Here is a 13,134-nt window from a genome sequence, read left to right on the forward strand (position 1 = left end):
CTATATTATTATTATCATTATTAATAATAATAATAATAGAGAGAGAGAGAGAGAGAGAGAACAACAACAACAACAACAACAACAACATTTTGCCAGCTCAGTTGTAACTTTGTTTGCTATAATACAGATGAGCGCCATTTCATCTCAGCCAAAATGGAGATAAGCAAATGAGCAAACAGTCTGCGGCTACTTGCTTTGTTCTGAAAAACAGTCAGAAACCTTCTGAATTGACAAATGGGATGAGAGCTCACCTGGGGAGAATGAGTCATGATCTAAACACACTAGGCCTTTGCAGTAGGCAGTGAGCAATCAGAGAGCATAAAGTGATTGCTGGGAGACTCTATGATTAGGGGTTGCATCATTTTTCATCGCAGACATTGATGAGAAAATATCTATCTAGAGGGTTTCCCTCTGCAATCCAAGAGAGGTAAGAAACTGAGATCTGGCACAGTAACAAATTCTGCTTGTGGAAAAACTAAAAAATAAAAATGCAATAGATCACCTCAAACAAGAAGTGTTCATCTGAGATGTTGCAGGGAACTGTGCAGTTATCTAAACTCCATTAAAAATATATGGCAATTTGTCATTTAAAGCAGGTGTTACTTTGGAGGATCTGTTGATAGCCAAAATGATATCTCTCTTTAACGTGTAAGATAAGACATATTAAGTGCTTCATTGGTTTAGGTCTCACATTCCTGGTAGGCTTGTGAGGTTGGTGATTCAAATCCCACAGCTTCCCAGGGAGAGCAAAAGCTTGTACCTTAATTTTTTTTTTTTAGGTTAGACACATAGCTTAGTAGAGGAACACATTTATTACTTCGATTATCACAGTTCCAAATACTAACACATGTTTGAAAAATGCATAGGAGTGATGTAAAGTACATATTCAAGTGACATATAACACACACACAAGCATCAAAAGAACACCAATTGGCAGGTGTTCTTGGATTCATGTACACACCTTTAGATACACATTTACCTAGCAAACTGTCTTTCCTACATATACTGAAATGACCTCTGAGATCTTCTGAGGATGCCTTGTTGGTCATCCTATGACCAACAGTATGTTGTTAAATAACAACATTTAAGTAGGCCTTCTTGGTAGTGGCACCCACCCTCTGGACACTCTCCGATGTGTGGTCTGAGAGGCAGAAACTATGGTGAATGTTAGATGCCTCCCCTGATGTGTAATTCCACTCCTCTGTAATGTTTTAATGTATTTTTTTTATAGAATATTGTTTTCATATTGTTTTTGCTATAGTATCTTATGCAATTCTTATGTAAACCATGAATTATGTAAATAAGTGACCTTATGATATCAAGCGGTATATAAGTTGTTATAGAAAGAAAAGAAAGACAAGTTCATAAGAAGGCCTACCAGTCCTGCTCGTGCTATCTGGACACCTCTTGGCCATGCCAATGTCCATCCCCACGCCCCTAGGTCAGGAAGGGAGCCTGTGTACACATAGCTGTATCCATGAAGGTATTCTTCAGTGCCAGAAAGTGAGCAGGATTTCTGCTGGGATGGACAACCTATGCATAATGTGCAGGTGTCAGTGACAAGGGCAAGTGACATGCCTGATCACCCTGCTCTCGCCGCATGTTTGCTATAAGCATGGAGGGGGCTCTTGTGATCTGCCTTAATGTGTCAAGTAGCCCTGAACTGAGTATAATTTTGAGCATTACTTGCAAATGTGTCCGAATGCTGAGCTTTCATGTGCATCTGAAGGAGACATTCTTCAACAATTTAAGAGGAATACATGCTTGCTTATCCAGGGAGTAGATTATGAAAGGATAATAGGTATATACTATTAAATATCTGATACCTAACCTCAGATTCTAGATATTTATTATGAATAGTAACATTAATATAATTGCTTGCAAAAAAAAAAAAAAATCCTGAGAAGTAAGAGTACTGTTGATGGATAAGGGAAGGCTTGTATATTTCAGGGACTTCTGGGATGTATGTGTATTTGGGGAAGACGCTATGTGCACAGCTTGAGATTAATGTCTTGCAGGGGCAAGCAAGCATTAAATATGGAATATATGTATATCTGACATTATAGAATTCCAGTGTGAATTTTTTCTTCTACTCCAGGCTAAAGAATGAACTCATTTTGGGGTGCAGTCCTTATGCCAGTGAAGTCAAGGGCAACCCACCTATGGATTATAATTGATTTGGATTCCAGCTGTGAGGCTGGCTTCATCAATACCGATTGTTCATTGTAGCTTTCATGTCTTTTGCAAACCTATTAAGATCAAAGAATTGTAAGTAAAGATCTTTTCTATCTCTCAACAGTGTATGGATTGGCAAAGGAAAAATGGAAGGTCATTGTGCAGTAGTCTCAAAGGGTTTAAATGAGAAAATTTAGACACAGACACAGAAAAACAAAACAAAACACATTTTGTTGATGGAGTGCCTTGGGCAGTTACAATCCACCACTCCAGCTTACGCTATTGGCATAGCACTAGTGGTACCGTAAACGAATACCATGTTAATTGTGTAAGAGGAGTGGCAGTGTTGGATACCTCCCTATCTATGTTCCATCCAAAACTGAGGTTGGAGACAGCAGTCCGGATGGCGGTGGGGAGAGTTGATGGAGGGCGGCCACTATGCCCGGCACAGGCGAATCCCACCTCTTCCTCCCTGTTGGCTCAGTTATCAGCCTCTTCATGATTCTTGAGTCCTGAATAATTATCAGTAAGCAGTCTTTTGAAAACCTTAAAGTTAATATTCCCCTACGTACAAAATATCTCTTTAATAAAGCAATCGTTTATTCCTAAGCCTTTTATATCAAGCTTTTTGGAGTTTTTGTGAACTGCCTAGAGTGGTATAGAAATGAAATAAATGAATGAATGAATATTTTTTTTCAAAATTCTAGAAGAACTGGTGGCAGCAGAGAAAGGAAACTTTATGGAACTCTGAGTTATATTAGCAGGGAGTTCCTTAAACCATGAAATATAAGCATTTTCAAGGAAAATAAACTTCATAGGTGGGATTGTCCAGTGAAGGTACAGTTTCTGCTCTCTCTCTCTCTCTCTTGTGCGTGCATGCTCTCTCTCCTTTCTCCTATCTATCTCTATCACACACTAACACCAAACTCATTCTCTAAGTGGCAAACCTTATGTAGGTAAAATGGCACCTTCCCTAGGAATGGACAACCTCCCCTGTGCCCTGATCATTCATCACTCACTGATAGGGATACCATGAGCACCCAACTGGGTCTGGGAGTCTGGTGGACCCTACCCATTTGCCCTCCCCCCCCCCCAGACCAAGTCAGGTGCTCCCAACATGTGCACAGGCTTCCACCTGTGCACTTTCAATTGAGCCCTCGGCAGCCATCCAACCGGTGTGCCAAAATTGCACACTTCCCCTTTCTGTGTCAATGGCAGTTGCCATTGATGCAACCGGGGAGGAGGAATTGTGCAATTTCTGGAGCCTGTGTAAATTGCACACTCCCCTCCGACACCAATGGTGGCATTAAAGGCCCCAGTCAAGATACTTCTTGCCTTTGGAGACCCTCCTGCCTCAACTACTTGAAGCTGTGACACAGAGTGGTCTCCTCACACTTACACTGAAGAGGAATTTAAGAAAAGGTTTTTTACTTCACTTCTGGCTTTGGCAGAGTGGCTTGACCCTAAGGCAGGATAGTTGCCTGTAGAAATGACTTAATAGATTCCCACACTTTCACATGCAGATCCAGGGAGGGGTGAACTACCCCTATTAAATATGTAGTTCACCCTTCCCTAGTTTATCCAAAGGCCTGGTGTCCATGTCTTTATTTCCACAGTTCCTTCTCTGCCCACAAACACTACTGTCATATTTTCTTCACTAAAGAATTCCTCTTAGTATGCCTTCTGTGTTCATTTCAAATGTTCTGTCTCCCCCCTTTATTTAGCTACTTTCCTTTCTTCTGTGATATTGCAACTTTCTTCTTTTTCATGCTTCTCATTTTGTATGCATCAGTTTCTATCTCCAGTAATGTACACTGTGGATTTTCCCCTCTATGAATCTCACTTCAAGTGGCTTTATTATTTATTAATATTCATTGTATTTAATCGCTTGGCAGGAGTTGTAGGGATGGTAGTTTTCAAACATTTGTTGGACTATAATATGAAAGGTTCTTGGAGGGGAAGGTAATGTTCTTGTGTAATTTATGGATAGAAAGTGGGTGTTGTTGTTTTCTCATGAAGCACTCTCTCTTAGTATTGTTTCTTCACTAGGGAATTCCCATTTTTTAATGTATTTTAAGCCTTCTGATATTTCTCCTCCTTATTTTTCTATTTTGCTCAGTGCACTGTTTGTCTTCTCTGGAGAGTTTTGCTGTGCTGATGTCAGAAAATAATTTTTTCAAAGCAGATTTAGTTTCTCTCAATGTACGTGTGAGTGTGGGTGGGTGGGTGGGGTGGATGTGTTATTTGGTAGAATGAAATAAAAGATGATCAGAACTTCTGAGAACTCCCTGATGCATATCTATGATGCATTTGAAGTTCTGCATTTATTTACTTTCTTTCTAATGCTTTTCCTGCTTTATTGCTTGATTCAAAGTCAACTTCATATTTTTTCTATGGGCATGTCTACACCATGCATATACCCTGGGGTCATCTCTAGATCATCCCTGTGTGTCCAAATGATCCCGGGGTAAACAGGGGATGACCAGAGACATTCCCTGGGATAACTGCAAAAACAGATTTCCCAGGTTTTCCATAGTCCCGGGGCAACTGTGAGGACTGCGGCTGGTGTGGCATGGGCTCCCGGGTCCTCAAACAGATATGGAGCTGCACTGGGGTCGCTCTGTGCCCTTCAGTGAGCAATGTTGACACAGCAGTTCCACTGTGTAACACTGCTCCACAGCCAATCTGGGGCCAACCTGGGGGCAGAGCCTGGTGGAAGGCAACCAGTGATTGGCAATCTTCCACCAAGAAGAGGGCAAGGTTTGTTCTGGGAACCAGATGGCCACCCAGAAACCCCATGCTCCCTCTTCGGGAGAGGGAAAGTGTGAGGTTGAGAAGGGAGCCGGTGCCAAATGGGTGCCATAAAGTTAGCCTCTAGAACAGATGCTCGTATTAGATAGTTCAAGGATATCAGCCTTGAGGAAGAACTATCTGGTCAAGACCAACAATAGTAGTCCATCTGAAGAAGGTTCCAGCCATCCTTGCAATTGGAAATAGTGTTTGAAATAGTCTCATAAGGGTGAGCTGATATTCTTCTGCCCCCAGATTTTCAAGTCCATTAAGCAGCAATTTTGAAAAGCAGGAAAAATCTGGATAATTTTCTGGGGTTCAGATTTATTTGGAAAAGTGACAGTGGTTTTCTCCATTTTTATTTTTTAATTTAAAAATGTAGTTTTGCTACTGCCATTAGCAGCATCAGAGCTCTGTCAGCAGCCTAGTGGCCACCATATCTCCCAACCACAATGCTTCCTATTGAAGGACACTGTGGGTCTGTTCAGACGACACGCTAAGCCATGGTTAGGCTGCTAACCCTTTTGCAGTAAATGGTTAGTGAGCGGGTTTAAATCATGGTTATGTAGCCGCCATGGTTACGAATGGTTCACACAACATGCTAGTTCATGGTTCACATGACACGCTAAGCCATAATGTCTTTAGCTCAAAATGATTAAGCACTGTGGCTTCGGTCTTTGCTAGACCTACCTTGAAATCTGCACTGGACAAGGGGAGAGCCTGCGATGCAACTATCACAGGATCTCGCCCTCATTTACACACAAGGTGCGACGAGCTCACGAAGAGAGCCATTGTGCCCACCATTTTTTTCTTTTCTTAAAGGTGCTGGATGTGCACGAACGCTCATGCGCTTAGGTAAGTTTCTTTTTTTTAAAAAAAAAAATGTTCTCCCTGCTCCCCCCACCCTGCCCCAATGGGCACAGTGCTCCTGGGGAGTGCTGCGCCCCGGGCGTGGCTTCTCCCGGCTACGTACGAGTAATTGTGTGGAGCCAGGAAAAGCGGCAGAATGGGCTACATGCTTGTGGTCTCAGGCTGAGCCCGAGACCGCAGGAAAAATCAGGCTAAAAGGGGTAGGCTATATCCCGGGGCTGGGGAGGGTTGTTCCCTCCCTGTGCTCGGGATCCCCTGTGTGTCATCTGGAAGCACAGGGGCAATGCCGGTATCAGCCCAGGATATAGCCTGGTCTAACAATGGCCCTCGTGTGTCATCTGAACAGGGTCTATTCCATGACATAACATTGTTCCCCAAATATTCTGGGGAAAGAAGTGGTAGTTTGGGAGTTGACAGTGCTTCTATTTGGCTTAATCATGGCCTAAGCTAAAAGCCAATTTCCAAATGCTGATTTTATTGTAGTATCGTATCATCGTTTTAGTAGGAAATTTTTGGCATAATTTTCATTTCCCCCCCCCTTTTCATTGTTGCCAAACAATGCCACATTGTTTCCTGGATTTTTTTTAAAAAAAAGATTTCTCAGTGTTTCATTTCAATGTCATGTCTGAGTGCAATTCAAGATGCTGGTTTTGACCTATAAAAAATGGTTTGAAACCACAATGCCTGATGGAGTGCCTTTCCCAGTATGAACTTGTCATACATCAAGTCCACTATGTGAAGCCCTCCTCTGAATGCCTCCTCCAAGAAAGGTTCAGAGGATGGCAACAAGTGAGAGAGTCATTCTTGGCATGAGTGTGTCCCCCCCCCTAACAATATGGAAAGGTGTCCCCAGGGAGGTCCACCTGGCACCAACATTGTCATTTTTTTAGTTCAAGTTAAGACTTTACTCCCAGGAATTTGATGGCATATGATGGGGCTTTTTAATGTTAATAATAATGATAATGTTATTATTATTAATTGTGTCCAGGTGTTTTATTAAACATTATTGTTGTTGTTGTTGTTGTTGTTGTTGTTGTTGTTGTTGTTGTTGTTTTATAGAATTTTTTATCATGTTTGGAACTGCCCCTAGAGCTTTGAATGAATGAATGAATGAATGTCTTCAAGGAATGTTTCATTTCAATGTCTTTATGATGCTGTAAATGATAAACAATGTCATAGCTTTGATTTTAAAATGATAATTAATGCATGCCGTTTTGCTCTAAATTTCAATTAATTTTTCCTCTAACGTCTTTCAACAATTAAAAAGTCAAAGTGAGAAAATGCATTAATTATACATTGTGATGGTTACCTTCCTTAATCTGGATAGTGGACCATTTTAAAATTAAAAGGCGATCTTGCTGTGGTTAATTTGTTCAGAACATTCTCTGGATGAAGTAATTACATCCAATCAAGGTCTGTCAATACAATTTGTTATCAATTGTCACTTTACATCAAGTATAATTAGTTCAGCTGCACAGAAACAGTCATTTGGAATGCTGGCTTGTTCTGTTCCCCCACCCACCCACCCCAGCCCCACTCCGCTGCCACCCCACATCCCCTATAAAGGGCAGGTAGATATGGAAACTGGTTCTGATTAGCATCCCATTCAACGTGGCTCCAATTTGCCATAAGCCTCTTTAAAACTTTATTTCAACTGAGTCGAGCCTTTTAATATAGGGTGACATATAACTGCACACTACTTTTTTTTTATTATGCAGGAATTATTTCTAAATTATAACTGAGATAGTAAACTTGAATGGTTTCTTTTGCTGTCTTCCATGGCATTGCAGCTGCAGACTGAGCAGGAATCGACTCTGTTAATGACCTGACATCTTTGGCAACGATTCTTTCATTTTGTCCAAAATTATTGACATTTGTCATAGTTCTGTATATTGGGGTTTCGGCAAAATGAGTATACTGTGCATTGGTATCTCAAAACTAAAAAGGGCTTATTTCCTTTTTGTCCTGGAATCCTGGAGCTGAAGGAGATGACTAAACTGCCCCCAAATGATCTCCACTGTCTATATCATCCTGTGAAGAGGTAAAGAGGATTTTACCACATATCTTGAACAGAATGTGGTAGAATGCATGGTAAAAAATGTCCTTCCCTTGTGTCTGGCTTGCCTGGCTATGCGGAGGCTATTGCGGGCAGGGAAGGGAGTGAAGAGACCTTCCCCATTACTCTTGGGCGATCTGAATATGCCACTGGCTATGGATGTGGCAGCTGAGGCATTATTTGTGCGCCGTGCCTACCTCCCTCGGCCTCTGCTTTTGCAGCTCCCTCCCTCCCAGTATGTAGTGTGGGTTCATCTGGTCACTCTATTGGGGGCTGAGGAAGAATTTTTTGGCTCACAGTCCGATTGGCTGTGGCTATGTGTCCTTTTGCCTACTTCACACTGTAAGTGGGGAGATTGATTATGTTTGGGCATTAGGTTAATTTGGTCACGTTTGCTTGCAGGCTGGCAGGGGCAGGCATGGTTAGAGAAAACATGGATGGTGATCATTCTGTGGCACTGTTTTAGTGACAGGTGATGCCTGAGGCCTTTCGCTGAGGGTTTTGCAGCCCCAGTGGGGAGCTAAGGGTTACCTGTGAGGCCAACTCACCTCACCTGGTGTTTTGTGGCCTGGGACGGGGGTGGGGGTGACTACATAAAGGGGTAGTGCTGGGGTTGGCAATCTTACAGACACCACTCAGCAGGCATACAATGTTTTACTCGATGTAGTTGCTGGCATAGATTAGGGCCTGCCCAGTTTTCCCTTTGCAGATATTCAATAAATGTGGCCCAAATGTTATACTATTCATACTTGTTTCATCTCTTTATTCCCCTCCCTACTTTCACCCACAAAGTTCTGATCAGTTTTTATGTCTTGATGGCTACTTATGAGGATCAGGTGTAGTACTTGTTTAATAGATCAACAAAGTACATTTCCTTTTTCTCTGTTAGGATTTGGGGCTCACTAGAGAAGCAACATCCTAAAATGTAGATGTAATCAAACTCTCAAATTTTGCTTTGTTCTTTTCTATAACAAGCAGCCCCATATCAGAACACCTGTCTATGTTGGAAATTGACTTTATATATTTTAAGAAATCAAGTAGTCATGAATCAAAATCTTAATAGCCTTACAATGATCATTTGGGTGGTCTCTGAGTCTGGCTACATCATGAGTATACATATAAACAAGAAATTCAAATGGATTTAGTTGTCATAGTATTTCTTTTATCAACAATTTATTTAGTTAGTTAGTCACTATGTTTTTATAAATGCCTTTAACACTGGCAATTTATCCAAGGCCACCCAATGAAATTCATGACTGTGCTGGGATTTTCCTAGTCCAAGTCCAAAACCAACATCCTGTCAATTATACCACTAAGACTATCTGCTACAATGGCGTATGAGCAGACACTAGCAATGTTGCCAAGGTTTGGAATTGAGAGGTTTGGAATATAGAAACAATTTAGAAATAAACTTCTTATGATCTGAGCTAAAATATTTTTGAATTTTGTCTCAGCTCATAAATAATCCTGAGCCATTATAAGCTGCTGTTAGATCTTCTTCCCCCTTTCCCATAAATGCTACTTCTGCTACTTCCAGCACCAGAAAGGGTGATGATGTCAGGCTGACCTATGGAGTTTCATTAGGCCCTAACGTCTTACCAATGAAAACTTCCCAGTGCAAAGATCCCTGAGAACTGTACTGTGTCAGGACTTCTGAGCCCTTAGTAAGCAAATGTTTGAGTTAGTCCCAGTAATAAAAGAAATTAAGGCTGACTTTGATGAATGTAAGTAGGATGGTAATTTCATGGGTGGAGTGAATAATATTAGTAATCAAAATCTTCATCAGTTCCATTGCTGTGATGGTTAAGGTAAGGGAAAAATGGTGATCCCATAAATGAGCATCATACTTGAGTGTTTGGTATTTACATCAGGGCAGAAGTGCCCTAAATATCCTGTTTCTTTTTTTGTAGATATTACAAAATTGATGTTATTTAAAGAATGCTCTAATTTCTGCTCCCATGAAGACAGTCTAACAAACTATATGTTACAATAACATTTTAAAAAATGGGAATGAAAAGTTGGAGCAATTGCTTTTGTGACTCTGTTAGTCATGTCTAGATAGCTCGATATGTCTTTCCTTAAAGGCATTAAATCTGATTACTTAATGCAATTGAACTATTTTATCGCTAAGTGGAAAATTTGTACTGCAGCTTCTGATTTAACAATGATTTCTGAGCTTGGTTTTAGTTTTGATTGTGCCCAACTGTGTCTAAATGAATATCAAGCAGCCATGGTCGATGTTACTAGAGCACTAGAGCACTCAGAATGGGTTCCTGCAGTTTGGGCTATCCAAAACCATGCTGTGATTTATTAGAGGAAAAACACAGAGACACAGACAGAGGCCTTGCCTTACAACTATCTGGATTATTTCCTATTCAGTGGAAATCTTGGCTGATCATTAAGAAGCAATAGGAAATGACTGGTTTTTTTGTTTTGTTTTTAAAAATTGCCTGAAGTTGCTGTTAGAAGAAGCCTGGTTTATTCATATTCTCCCCTGCCTCACAAGACTGGCTAATGAAAATCAAGGCATTTTGTAATCCAATTTAGACAAGGATAGAAAATGAGACACATGGAAACTTCTTTATTCCAAGTCACAGCTGTGAATTATTTATGTTTATTTAGAAATATTACCCTGCTTTTTGAACATATGGACTCCATACCCGCTTAGAAATCATGAAATTAAAATAATATTGACATAAAAGCCACACTTAAAAAACATCCATACTTGGACAATTATAACTAAACTCATCAACCGTAAAATTGTAGGCACTTGCTAGCCGGGTTGGCCCTACCATGAGGCAATATGAGAATGTCACCTCAGGCAGCAAATACTGAGAAGAGGCAGCAAGTGTTGGAGAAGAGAGCTGTGTGCCATGTGGCCTGCTGTGCATTCCCTAAGTGAGCCTGCTGCCTTCATGGGTAGTGGAAGACATTGTCCCCCTGTCAATATGGAAGAAAGATACTCACCTGCCCATATGAGAATTTGGTTTCAGTTTGCAAATCACTTGAAAAAGGCCCATTTACAATAACCCCAAATTTGAACAAGAGTGCATCCGCTCCAAAAATGTTCACAAATCCCCGACCCTGTATCCTCATTTGCAAATTATTCACTTTACAAATACAAAGCTTTAAAAATGCACAGCCATTGAAAAATGCATTCTTTTCCAGTTTGAACAAAATAAAATTCAGCGCACAGACTAAAATAGAAGTGTGCCGAACCAAGCTTCGAAGTAAACTTTGGAGAATTTCAGCATGTTCAAGCATCCCTGGTTCTCCCATCAATATAATGCCAGTTCAGTTAGCTGAAAGAACATGCACATAGAGAGCACATGTATTCCATTAAAAGCCACTAGATAACCCAGTAAATTGAGTATTATTCAGTGTAAGGAAGGCTATCAGCAGTTAACTGTAACAAATCTTGAATGCACTCATAATTTTGGCACGACATTTGTATTCTTTTGATTTCTGCTTGCATCAGCTAAACAAAAATACCCCTTCTTTTTGCATAAAAGGCGAAACAGCAATCTTAAGCAGTAAAAAGAAGAAAGAAAAGGAATGCAATTGTACACTTAATACTTTGAGATTATGTTGAAATCTGTCAGTTTTGTTTGTTTTCTCAGGGCTTGGTTATTTCCTGACTGCTGCAGATTGTGATGGTAATGATTTCTTTTCCTTTTCCCTCCCAGAGACATTGCCTTGGCTTTTAAAGATGAATTAATTCACCTTACCATAAGTTGAAGCTCACAGATTTGTCATCTGATGAAAGTTTCTGGAAAGGCTTTTGTCTACATTTGTCTACATGTTGAAACTTCAATGAAATATTGCTATACAGAATTCACGGTTCTGGCCAGGCAGCCTCTTCCCTGGTTTTCTGGTTCCTCCAACAATCAGTAAACATTCCTTGGGCAAGGTTTCGAGTAATTTCCCTTTTACCTCCCCCCCCCACTCCCCCCAGTATGTGTATGTATATATATATATATATATATATATATATATATATATATATATACACTTTTTGGGGGGTACTTCTGAAAACTTTGGCATTTCACCAAGCCTGCTGTGTGTGAAATGATGCCCTTTTTCGTACAAAAGATGCACACTCAGAGAATGACTTCACTATTAGGATCCATATAGGATCAATATTAGGGTGACCAACTGTCAGGATTTCCCCAGATTTGTCCTGGTTTTTGTTCTTTCCATGGTGTCGGGGGATTTTCTATAATTTTCAATAATGTCCTGGAATGACACACCTTCCTCTTTATGGCTGCCATTAGCATGGCAGGAGGGAATGACATGCTTTCTTGAAGCACGTCATTCCCCCACCCCGAGCTCCAATTGAGGTCTTAAAGGGGAAAGTGGGTCATTCGTGGACGTTATAGAAAAGGCCCCAATTGGAGTGGATGGTGGTGGTGCAGAATGAAATCCTTTCCCCTCCTCCACTCCAATTGGGTTCTTTAAGGTGGCGGGGGAATAACGTACTTTCTGCAGGACTCAGAAAGCTGCTTTCCCCCCACACACACTAGGTGTCCTCTTTTTTGGTTTCCCAAATATGGTCACCCTAATCAATATAAAAGGCAGGTTCCACTTCCTCAGTTTTGTGTAGTGTGATTGATAAAAAGATCCGAAGATAGGGACTGGAGCTGGCCTGGCTTTCAAAGGCTAGGGTCACACAGTAGGCAGAGTACCATGGCCTGGGATTCTGATAATATGGAGAATAGGAGAGACTGGGCATAGGGACAATCCAGGGATGACCATGGGATATAGAGCTGGTGTAGGCATGGCTAGAGACTTCTATAGCCTTAAGAACATAATAAGAGCCATGCTGGATCAGACTGGGGTCCCTCTAGTCCAGCAATGACCAAACCAGCTATAGACCAAAGACCTACCAGCAGGAAATGGTGAAGCAGCACCTTCCCACCCATGATCCCCAGCAATTAGTGTACATAGGCTTACTGCCTATATATTTGGTGTTTTTACTGTGGCCGTGCTAGGAGTAGATTCCTTTTCTGTATGCAGCATAGATGGTACTAGGGAGGCAGATATTGAGATATAAGCAATCTCACAGCTGCACGGCTCTTCTTCCCTCTTCCCTCATTTCTTAGATAAGGATGTTTTCTTTACTCTCCTGTGAGAAAATGAATCTAAAGCTCCCATTTCCCTGAGAAGCTGAGACACCCCTGCCCCACTCCTGAGAGAAGGGATTTGTTTCCCAAGCCTGTGTTTTTCATGATGTATTTTAGAAC

The sequence above is a fragment of the Elgaria multicarinata genome, chromosome 7 (genome assembly GCF_023053635.1).
Source record: "Elgaria multicarinata webbii isolate HBS135686 ecotype San Diego chromosome 7, rElgMul1.1.pri, whole genome shotgun sequence".
NCBI classification, from domain to species: Eukaryota; Metazoa; Chordata; class Lepidosauria; order Squamata; family Anguidae; genus Elgaria; species Elgaria multicarinata.